The sequence below is a fragment of the Electrona antarctica genome (assembly GCF_951216825.1).
Source record: "Electrona antarctica genome assembly, chromosome: 16".
NCBI classification, from domain to species: Eukaryota; Metazoa; Chordata; class Actinopteri; order Myctophiformes; family Myctophidae; genus Electrona; species Electrona antarctica.
The window spans coordinates 2,506,377-2,518,829 of record NC_136797.1 but is presented as its reverse complement, the minus strand read 5'-3'; the positions used below and the strand labels follow the sequence as shown (position 1 = coordinate 2,518,829).

The following is a 12,453-nucleotide window of genomic DNA, read 5'->3' as shown; positions in this document are numbered from 1 at the left end:
ATGACGGGAATGTAACAGAATCTGCCTAATGATGATGTCACTGGAAGACGGTTTCTGAACTGCCCACAGCCCTCCTATGAGACACAGACTGAGTAGAAAAAGATTGTGCCATTTTATCATGATTATTAGTGAGGACCTATTATATGAAAAGTGGTGAAGTGACCCTAACAAGTATATACTTTGTCACGATAGTATAAATAACACACATGCGCAAACAGACGAGCTCACAGCAGCGCGCGGCGCGGCGGTTGTGCAACGTGCTATGTCTCGCCTAATGTTTCATCTATTACGACAGTGCGGAATAGAGACGAGTGTGGTTGAACTCACGTTCATTTCCGTAAGGAGATTATAGGGATGGGACGATAATCGCTATTATGATCCTTTATCGTGATTAAAAAAAAACGCTCACAACAATCACATGGCGGAGAATTTCATTTAATTTATCGTGGAAATTGTCATCCGTTGGCTTTTGTCTTCTCTATACTTAAACCCTCAATACTTAAACCCTCCATACTTAAACCCTCTATACTTAAACCCTCCATACTTAAACCCTCCATACTTAAACCCTCAATACTTAAACCCTCCATACTTAAACCCTCCATACTTAAACCCTCTATACTTAAACCCTCAATACTTAAACCCTCAATACTTAGTCAAACTAACACATAAAGTCCTGCACTTTTCTCTTTTTTCAGTCTACTCCAAATCTCTCCAAATGTCTTCCCCCTCCCAGAATGTGGCTGCTTGGGAGGGTGCAAGTGGTCAACAAAAGAGTTTTTTTATTCACGATATCGTAATCACAATTATTGTGTCCGCTATGATGGTGACCGGTCATTTTTCCCACATCGTCCCTTCCCTAAATATGGCAGATTATAATTATAGCAATATAATTAGTCTCAATATAAATAGGCTCCAAGCTGTCCCTGCTACTGTAAAGTCTGTTCAAACATGAATAATCTGCAAGGCATTTACACACTTATACGCGTGTACATATTTATACGCGCAACACGCAGACATACCCTTCGGTACTGTAGAGGCCTTTAAATCGCAAAACCCGCAACGCCAATCAGACGGCCTGGATAGTGCACCGACGTCTGATGACAATATCGCTAGAGGACGCTATAAATCCACGGGGTTCATGTACCTTTTATTTGCATTGTAATCCCCAGAGGGGAAGAACTGTGATTGAATGTCATCCAGGCCGCTTCACTCGTATGGAAATGAAGAATCAACTGACTGAGAGAAAACGCAAAATGTTACTGCAGCCAAATCTTTGCTAGAAACAGACTGTATCGAATATGACTGACTGTCATGACTGTCGTAAACGATACAGACCGCAATTCTCATATTAGACGATTTTAAGATGACCCCATGTTATTAGCATAGAGAAGAACTTCCGTGAACGACGTCCGGACTTCGGCGCTCTATCGCAAAACCTGACGGTGGCCTGGATTATCGGCCTACAAACGTAGAATTCACGTCATGCAGTGTTTTCCTCTGTGCTGTCGGCTATACCTGCATATAAACAAACGTTATCAGCTGTATTAACGAGACATCATGAATACATACTTGACACAACATTAGGAGGTTTATATTAATGATATACTGTGTCCCGAGAACGCAGACTCAAACACGCCGTTCACGCCACTGAGATTGATTGATTGATTGATTGATTGTGATGAGATTTAATTGCCGTTAATGAATCTACCATCCAGTGTAACGATCATTTGAAAATATACCGTAAATGTATTTTGCCGTTTTTGTCAGAAAAAACAAAAGAAAAAAAGATGCACCTTAATGATCACATTTACCATGTAGTTCATGGAAAGAGTAAAAAAACTGAACAAGAGAGACTTAAACTGAAGCTAATGAGGTTGAACAACAAGAGAGACTTAAACTGAAGCGTGGCTAATGAGGTTGAACTGAAGCGTGGCTAATGAGGTTGAACGCATATCGAAACGAATGGCGAAAAACGTCGTTTCAAATGAATCGACGTCTATTTTTTTAACCTATGCCTTTTTCTTTTCTTTTTTTCTTTTCTTTTTTCGGAGATTGACGTTAAAATTCCTCGAAGGCGAATTAAGCACATGGTTAAATATTTTGTTTACAGAAGCTTAATGGATGTATATTTTGTATATCGTGTTGATTTTTTTGCCAAAATCTATCTGTGTCTTTATGGAAAATGTGTTTGACTGTAGCGTGACCTCCTCCTTCCCCGACAAGCTGTCGTTTTTCTGCCGTAGAATCATTGTTTGTTCATCGTTATGTCAAGGTCCAACGGAAGCCCGTTTTTTTGTGTTTTTTTGCCACCGAACCGTAATGCCACATTGAGAAAATAGTCAATCTGCGCGCTGGCTATAAAAAAAAAGAAGTTATAATGCTTTGGCATTTTTTTGAAAGCGTTCGACAACATTCACCGATAAGGACATCCCCAAAACAGAGACGCCATTTTCCATGTGGTTAGAAGACCTGCATTTTGTTCTTAAATTGTGACTTATTTTTCTTTCTTTATTTTATTTTTTCATATACTCTGACTTTTCTTTCTCGCTGTTGCTAATTTCACGTCAGATAAAAGGTATAATTGGGACATTATTTAAAGTAAAAATCGGATTGAAATAAATTCCTGCTCGCAATTCAGGTCTTTTTGACGTGTCCGAAAAATGGGCTCCCATTGGTTCCTTCTTTGTACCTTTTTGTCTTTTGGGTTACATTTTGCTTTTTGCTTTTCTGTCTCTGTGTGAAACTAGTGTTAGATGAACTCGCTTACTCTGGTCTGTCTTCTAGGATCTGTGCAATAAACATGTGTTTGATTACTCTGGTCTGTCTTCTAGGATCTGTGCAATGAACATGTGTTTGATTACTCTGGTCTGTCTTCTAGGATCTGTGCAATAAACATGTGTTTGATTACTCTGGTCTGTCTTCTAGGATCTGTGCAATAAACATGTGTTTGATTACTCTGGTCTGTCTTCTAGGATCTGTGCAATAAACATGTGTTTGATTACTCTGGTCTGTCTTCTAGGATCTGTGCAATAAACATGTGTTTGATTACTCTGGTCTGTCTTCTAGGATCTGTGCAATAAACATGTGTTTGATTACTCTGGTCTGTCTTCTAGGATCTGTGCAATAAACATGTGTTTGATTACTCTGGTCTGTCTTCTAGGATCTGTGCAATAAACATGTGTTTGATTACTCTGGTCTGTCCGATAGGATCTGAGCAATAAACATGTGTTTGATTACTCTGGTCTGTCTTCTAGGATCTGCAATTTAACATGTTTGATTACTCTGGTCTGTCCGATAGGATCTGAGCAATAAAACATGTGTTTGATTACTCTGGTCTGTCTTCTAGGATCTGCAATTTAACATGTTTGATTACTCTGGTCTGTCCGATAGGATCTGAGCAATAAAACATGTGTTTTGAGTTTTTGTATTTGGCCCATGAAGGAAGCTCTAGTCTATGGATTGTATTTGGCCCGTGAAGGAAGTTCTAGTCTATGGATTGTATTTGGCCCATGAAGGAAGCTCTATGGATTGTATTTGGCCCATGAAGGAAGCTCTATGGATTGTATTTGGCCCATGAAGGAAGCTCTAGTCTATGGATTGTATTTGGCCCTTGAAGGAAGCTCTATGGATTGTATTTGGCCCGTGAAGGAAGCTCTATGGATTGTATTTGGCCCGTGAAGGAAGCTCTATGGATTGTATTTGGCCCATGAAGGAAGTTCTAGTCTATGGATTGTATTTGGCCCTTGAAGGAAGCTCTATGGATTGTATTTGGCCCGTGAAGGAAGCTCTATGGATGTCATAGATGTTGTATATTATTAAAAACAAGATATTTATACTTCTAATGTTGCGTAATAATAATGAAAATAAAATGTATTGATATACGATCACATCACGGTGTATTTTCATTCAGAATGAAATGTATATTAATCTTTTCACCGTGAATAGTAATGGGGGATCTGTGTGTGTCTAGTGGTGCAGCAAAATATATAAAATTCTGTCTTTTTTGTGTTAAAACCCATTCTGGGCAGGAACCCCTTTTGGTGTTTTAACTAAGCATTATGTTATACTTTAGCTATTGAAAAATAGCAGATCTACAAGCTCATAGCGCGCCACCGAGTGGCGCGCTACGAGCTTGTAGGTCTGCTATTTTTGAAAAATCGTGAAAATGCGGCACAAATATTGCCTGAAATATTCTTTCAGAATACTTTTTTTTATTTCGACGTCAGGCCTAAATTATATGATATGATATGAACTTTATTTGTATAGCGCTTTTCAAAACATAGTTCCAAAGTGCTGCACAGAGCAAGATTAAAAAAAGCAAGAAACACACAATAACAAAATGATAATGGCACACAAAACAATAACAAGGATGTATGTACAATTGGCTATTAAATAGTTAAAAAACACTGTATAAAGGTGGGTTTTCAGGCGTGACTTAAATAGGTGTAAATGGGTTGATGACGAGAGCGTTATCACTCCATTCAACCACTGTATTTACTCGTGTTGGTGCAGTCCAGGATCACTGGATCTGTCTAGAAGAGACATCAGTCCAGGATCACTGGATCTGTCTAGAAGAGACATCAGTCCAGGATCACTGGATCTGTCTAGAAGAGACATCAGTCCAGGATCACTGGATCTGTCTAGAAGAGACATCAGTCCAGGATCACTGGATCTGTCTAGAAGAGACATCAGTCCAGGATCACTGGATCTGTCTAGAAGAGACATCAGTCCAGGATCACTGGATCTATCTAGGAGAGACATCAGTCCAGGATCACTGGATCTGTCTAGAAGAGACATCAGTCCAGGATCACTGGATCTATCTAGGAGTGACATCAGTCCAGGATCACTGGATCTGTCTAGGAGAGACATCAGTCCAGGATCACTGGATCTGTCTAGAAGAGACATCAGTCCAGGATCACTGGATCTGTCTAGAAGAGACATCAGTCCAGGATCACTGGATCTATCTAGAACAGACATCAGTCCAGGATCACTGGATCTGTCTAGGAGAGACATCAGTCCAGGATCACTGGATCTGTCTAGGAGAGACATCAGTCCAGGATCACTGGATCTATCTAGGAGAAACATCAGTCCAGGATCACTGGATCTATCTAGGAGAGACATCAGTCCAGGATCACTGGATCTATCTAGGAGAGACATCAGTCCAGGATCACTGGATCTGTCTAGGAGAGACATCAGTCCAGGATCACTGGATCTGTCTAGAAGAGACATCAGTCCAGGATCACTGGATCTGTCTAGAAGAGACATCAGTCCAGGATCACTGGATCTATCTAGGAGAGACATCAGTCCAGGATCACTGGATCTGTCTAGAAGAGACATCAGTCCAGGATCACTGGATCTATCTAGGAGCGACATCAGTCCAGGATCACTGGATCTGTCTAGGAGAGACATCAGTCCAGGATCACTGGATCTGTCTAGAAGAGACATCAGTCCAGGATCACTGGATCTGTCTAGAAGAGACATCAGTCCAGGATCACTGGATCTATCTAGAACAGACATCAGTCCAGGATCACTGGATCTGTCTAGGAGAGACATCAGTCCAGGATCACTGGATCTATCTAGGAGAGACATCAGTCCAGGATCACTGGATCTGTCTAGGAGAGACATCAGTCCAGGATCACTGGATCTGTCTAGAAGAGACATCAGTCCAGGATCACTGGATCTGTCTAGAAGAGACATCAGTCCAGGATCACTGGATCTATCTAGAACAGACATCAGTCCAGGATCACTGGATCTGTCTAGGAGAGACATCAGTCCAGGATCACTGGATCTATCTAGGAGAGACATCAGTCCAGGATCACTGGATCTGTCTAGGAGAGACATCAGTCCAGGATCACTGGATCTGTCTAGAAGAGACATCAGTCCAGGATCACTGGATCTATCTAGGAGAGACATCAGTCCAGGATCACTGGATCTGTCTAGGAGAGACATCAGTCCAGGATCACTGGATCTATCTAGAAGAGACATCAGTCCAGGATCACTGGATCTATCTAGAAGAGACATCAGTCCAGGATCACTGGATCTATCTAGAAGAGACATCAGTCCAGGATCACTGGATCTGTCTAGAAGAGACATCAGTCCAGGATCACTGGATCTATCTAGAAGAGACATCAGTCCAGGAGTATTTTAGTATGTATTGATCTGGTGTGTCGACTCGGTGCGACATTCAGACAGACATTCCTCAGTACGACAGCTGTCAGTATAGAGCGTCGCAGCCCCGCCCCCTCGAGAGACCCGGAAAATAAATCCCGATCATTTTCCTCATAGACTTTTCAGAAAGTATTTATTTAAAGACGTTTACGCCGCGGACAAAGCCAACTCTTGTCGTGACGAATCATGACAATAAACAATGTTTTGGGCCAAACAAAGAATTAGAAAGTAGAAAAAAACGGCAGGTTATGTACAACACTTTTTTTTGTTGTTTTTCTTCTTTGTAATTATTTGTTTGGTCCAAAATATTGTGTTTGTTGTCATGATTTGTCACGACTCAAATTGGCTTCGTACGACGCTTAAAAGGTCTTTAAATAAATACTTTTTGAAATGTCTATGGGAAGAATGCATTGGGATTCATTTCCTGGGCCTGGTGTCGTCATGAAAGGGGGCGGGACTGCGACGCTCTATAAAGGGTGAAAAGTACAGCTGAGCTCACACACCCCTGGGGAGCACCTACCAACATTGGTAGTTAATGCTGAGGAGAGGCTTGTGTTCACCTTCACCCTCTGTACTCTGTTGGTAAAGGCCTATTCATAGTCTGTATTTTCGGTGGCTCCGGTGGTGAGCTGATCACCGGAGCTGAAATAACGTTGAGCGGTGGTGAGTAAAAACAGAGAAGGGCTGGGGCGGTGGCGGTGGTTTGCTCTTCACCGCGGCTAGTGACGTCATGTTGTAGTTCGGTGGTCACCTCAGTGACGTCATGTTGTAGTTCGGTGGTCACCTCAGTGACATCATGTTGTAGTTCGGTGGTCACCTCAGTGACGTCATGTTGTAGTTCGGTGGTCACCTCAGTGACGTCATGTTGTAGTTCGGTGGTCACCTCAGTGACGTCATGTTGTAGTTCGGTGGTCACCTCAGTGACGTCATGTTGTAGTTCGGTGGTCACCTCAGTGACGTCATGTTGTAGTTCGGTGGTCACCTCAGTGACATCATGTTGTAGTTCGGTGGTCACCTCAGTGACGTCATGTTGTAGTTCGGTGGTCACCTCAGTGACGTCATGTTGTAGTTCGGTGGTCACCTCAGTGACGTCATGTTGTAGTTCGGTGGTCACCTCAGTGACGTCATGTTGTAGTTCGGTGGTCACCTCAGTGACGTCATGTTGTAGTTCGGTGGTCACCTCAGTGACGTCATGTTGTAGTTCGGTGGTCACCTCAGTGACGTCATGTTGTAGTTCGGTGGTCACCTCAGTGACGTCATGTTGTAGTTCGGTGGTCACCTCAGTGACGTCATGTTGTAGTTCGGTGGTCACCTCACCACCGAAAATCCAGACTATGAATGAACCTTTTGAAAAGAAGCATACCAGTGAATTAAGTATGGATTCAGTTCCAACTGTACCGTCTTTGACACTAGTATATCATCTTTGACACTAGTATATCATCTTTGACACTAGTATATCCGACTGTACCATCTTTGACACTAGTATATCCGACTGTACCATCTTTGACACTAGTATATCTGACTGTACCATCTTTGACACTAGTATATCCGACTGTACCATCTTTGACACTAGTATATCCGACTGTACCATCTTTGACACTAGTATATCCGACTGTACCATCTTTGACACTAGTATATCCGACTGTACCATCTTTGACACTAGTATATCCGACTGTACCATCTTTGACACTAGTATATCCGACTGTACCATCTTTGACACTAGTATATCCAACTGTACCATCTTTGACACTAGTATATCCGACTGTACCATCTTTGACACTAGTATATCCGACTGTACCATCTTTGACACTAGTATATCCGACTGTACCATCTTTGACACTAGTATATCCAACTGTACCATCTTTGACACTAGTATATCCGACTGTATTGTATTGAAAGATGAAGAAAAGTCTAAGAACAGCACCCTTGCATAATTCTTATTTGACTTGAATCAAGGTGTTTCGTAATTAAGTGGACCCTGCAGTGTGACGACCGCATCCTCTGTACCGCAACCCTTTTTATAGGCAAACTGACAGGGGTCGAATTTTTCTTTGGTTATACTAACAAGATGTTGTAACAGTATTCTTTCAAGTGATTTCATAATCCCTGAAGTGAGAGCTATGGGTCTATAATCCTTATGTTCTTTTGGACATTTGGATTTTGGGTAGTGGTTTTATGTGTGAGGTTTTCCAAGACAGGGGAATTGTGTGTGTGTGTGTGTGTGTGTGTGTGTGTGTGTGTGTGTGTGTGTGTGTGTGTGTGTGTGTGTGTGTGTGTGTGTGTGTGTGTGTGTGTGTGTGTGTGTGTGTGTGTGTGTGTGTGTGTGTGTGTGTGTGTGTGTGTGTGTGTGTGTGTGTGTGTACACACAGAGGTTTGGAATATTGGTCGCCACACTGGAGCCAACTCAGATGCAAAGTTCTTAACCCATTTTGGGCGGGAACCCCTTTTGGTGTTAGCATTATGTTATGCTTTAGCTATTGAAAAATAGCAGATCTACAAGCTCACATGGCGCGCTTACGAGCTTGTAGGTCTGCTATTTTTGAAAAATCGAAGAACGACTGACATAGAAACATAGCTTTTTCAGAAAACTGTCAGGATGTAGAAGACATTTTTAGAATCTGATCGCAGGTAGAAAAGCGCTGCACTCATCCGGCCCAGTGGCTTTCCTTGTGTTAGTAGTACACTGTTAGTAGTACACTCACTGAAACACTTTCCTTGTGTTAGTAGTACTGGTACACTCACTGAAACACTTTCCTTGTGTTAGTAGTACTGGTACACTCACTGAAACACTTTCCTTGTGTTAGTAGTACACTCACTGAAACACTTTCCTTGTGTTAGTAGTACTGGTACACTCACTGAAACACTTTCCTTGTGTTAGTAGTACTGGTACACTCACTGAAACACTTTCCTTGTGTTAGTAGTACTGGTACACTCACTGAAACACTGTTAGTAGTACACTCACTGAAACACTGTTAGTAGTACACTCACTGAAACACTTTCCTTGTGTTAGTAGTACTGGTACACTCACTGAAACACTGTTAGTAGTACACTCACTGAAACACTTTCCTTGTGTTAGTAGTACTGGTACACTCACTGAAACACTATCCTTGTGTTAGTAGTACTGGTACACTCACTGAAACACTGTTAGTAGTACACTCACTGAAACACTATTAGTACACTCACTGAAACACTTTCCTTGTGTTAGTAGTACTGGTACACTCACTGAAACACTGTTAGTAGTACACTCACTGAAACACTTTCCTTGTGTTAGTAGTACTGGTACACTCACTGAAACACTGTTAGTAGTACACTCACTGAAACACTTTCCTTGTGTTAGTAGTACTGGTACACTCACTGAAACACTGTTAGTAGTACACTCACTGAAACACTTTCCTTGTGTTAGTAGTACTGGTACACTCACTGAAACACTATCCTTGTGTTAGTAGTACTGGTACACTCACTGAAACACTGTTAGTAGTACACTCACTGAAACACTATTAGTACACTCACTGAAACACTTTCCTTGTGTTAGTAGTACTGGTACACTCACTGAAACACTGTTAGTAGTACACTCACTGAAACACTTTCCTTGTGTTAGTAGTACTGGTACACTCACTGAAACACTGTTAGTAGTACACTCACTGAAACACTTTCCTTGTGTTAGTAGTACTGGTACACTCACTGAAACACTGTTAGTAGTACACTCACTGAAACACTATTAGTACACTCACTGAAACACTTTCCTTGTGTTAGTAGTACTGGTACACTCACTGAAACACTATTAGTACACTCACTGAAACACTTTCCTTGTGTTAGTAGTACTGGTACACTCACTGAAACACTGTTAGTAGTACACTCACTGAAACACTTTCCTTGTGTTAGTAGTACTGGTACACTCACTGAAACACTGTTAGTAGTACACTCACTGAAACACTTTCCTTGTGTTAGTAGTACTGGTACACTCACTGAAACACTGTTAGTAGTACACTCACTGAAACACTTTCCTTGTGTTAGTAGTACTGGTACACTCACTGAAACACTGTTAGTAGTACACTCACTGAAACACTTTAGTAGTACACTCACTGAAACACTTTCCTGACATCCTCCTTGGTGATGATGCTTCTCTCTGAGGGGGGCAGGTGTTACAGCCTTCTCTCTGAGGGGGGCTGGTGTTACAGCCTTCTGTCTGAGGGGGGCAGGTGTTACAGCCTTCTGTCTGAGGGGGGCAGGTGTTACAGCCTTCTGTCTGAGGGGGGCAGGTGTTACAGCCTTCTGTCTGAGGGGGGCAGGTGTTACAGCCTTCTGTCTGAGGGGGGCAGGTGTTACAGCCTTCTCTCTGAGGGGGGCAGGTGTTACAGCCTTCTGTCTGAGGGGGGCAGGTGTTACAGCCTTCTGTCTGAGGGGGGCAGGTGTTACAGCCTTCTGTCTGAGGGGGGCAGGTGTTACAGCCTTCTGTCTGAGGGGGGCAGGTGTTACAGCCTTCTATCTGAGGGGGGGCAGGTGTTACAGCCTTCTGTCTGAGGGGGGCAGGTGTTACAGCCTTCTGGCTGAGGGGGGCAGGTGTTACAGCCTTCTGTCTGAGGGGGGCAGGTGTTACAGCCTTCTGTCTGAGGGGGGGGCAGGTGTTACAGCCTTCTGTCTGAGGGGGGCAGGTGTTACAGCCTTCTGTCTGAGGGGGGCAGGTGTTACAGCCTTCTGGCTGAGGGGGGCAGGTGTTACAGCCTTAGGCTAAGTATCTCAGTGCACTTACAAGAATTGTCTAATGATTCGAATCTGTCAAAGAAAGTATTTAGGTCATCAGCATTGCTGAGTTCAGTGTCTCTTGTGATATGATAGGTTTGGTTGGGGCTGACATTCCTGTCATAGATGTCATGGTGTCACCTTTTTATGATTATTTGTCATAAACACATTCTCTAGACGCTGGCCGCGTGCCAAATGGCCTGCCCTCATTTAGCTGTCAGTTTCAGTGCACTCAGATCTATGAAGGCAGTTTTTCCTTTCATTTATTTAACTCTTTTATGTCCTTTGGTCACATATGATTAATTATTTGGGTAGATTTTTATCTCCTTTTTTGGAACAACCGGATCTACACAAAAGTTATCGTTATCGTTTGTAAAACATAGTGATTTCATCCAATGAAGCGTTTCTAAAAGTGTCCCAATCGGTCCAAGTCCAGGCATGTTTTTAGTTGTTCCCTGCTTCCGTTAGTCCATGTACGAACTCTACTTTCTTCTCCGGCTTCCCCCTCTTTAGTTTTGACTAAACTGGAGTCAAGCAGACAACATTATGGTCAGAGGTCTCCAGAGACTAAATGTCAAGCAGACAACATTATGGTCAGAGGTCTCCAGAGACTAAATGTTTTTATAATCGTCATGGAGACCTCTGACCACTGCATTTAAAGCTAAATATTTTTTTCCGATGGAAAAATAATCCCTGTTTGGCCAAAAAGCCCACCCAAATGTGGGTGCTGCCCACCCAATAAAAAACTAATGGGGAGTATATATAAGTCTAGAAAATATATTCCCCATATTTTTGAGTGGTGTAAACCACTCCCACAACTGGCTTTGTTAGTGCAGAAAAAATGAGCATGGTTGCTATGTTCACCCTGTTCACCCGGGTGTGATTTCATTACGTCAGACATGATTTAATTACGTCAGACAGGCTATATAAGACCTTACACCACTCAGTTCACACGGGTGTGATTTTTTTGAGTATTATAAGAAATACCGCAAAATATCTGTACCATTTATCATGTCTGATTGGGTGGGGTACGTGGGCAGCATTTTTGAGTGGTGTAAACCACTCCTACAACTGGCTTTTTTGAGTGGTGTAAACCACTCCTACAACTGGCTTTTGTGTGCATAAAAAAATGACCATGGTTGCTATGTTCAAAATAATTTCTGACGTAATTAAATCACACCCGGGTGAACTGGATGACCGTAGCAACCGTGGTCATTTTCTCTGCGCAAAAAAAGCCAGTTGTGAAATCACATCCAGGTGTGATTTCATTACGTCAGATCAGAGCTGATCAGGCTACATAATACCTTACCTTATTTCATTACGTCAGACATTACGTCAGACCACAGCTGATCATGCTATATAAAACCTTACACCACTCAGTTCACACGGGTGTGATTTTTTTGATACATTTAGACCTGAACACCATTTAGACCCACCTGAACACCATTTAGACCCACCTGAACACCATTTAGACCAACCTGAACACCATTTAGACCCACCTGAACACCATTTAGACCAACCTGAACACCATTTAGACCCACCTGA

General features: G+C 42.4%; 1 long non-coding RNA gene across 1 annotated transcript; it reads left to right on the top strand.

The window, feature by feature from the left end:
- Positions 1-3,364: 3,364 nt before the first annotated feature.
- LOC306939897 lies at positions 3,365-3,889 on the top strand. The gene is made up of 2 exons (XR_013791944.1): positions 3,365-3,450; positions 3,520-3,889. It is a non-coding gene; the product is annotated as an uncharacterized lncRNA (long non-coding RNA).
- The last annotated feature ends 8,564 nt before the right edge of the window (positions 3,890-12,453 follow it).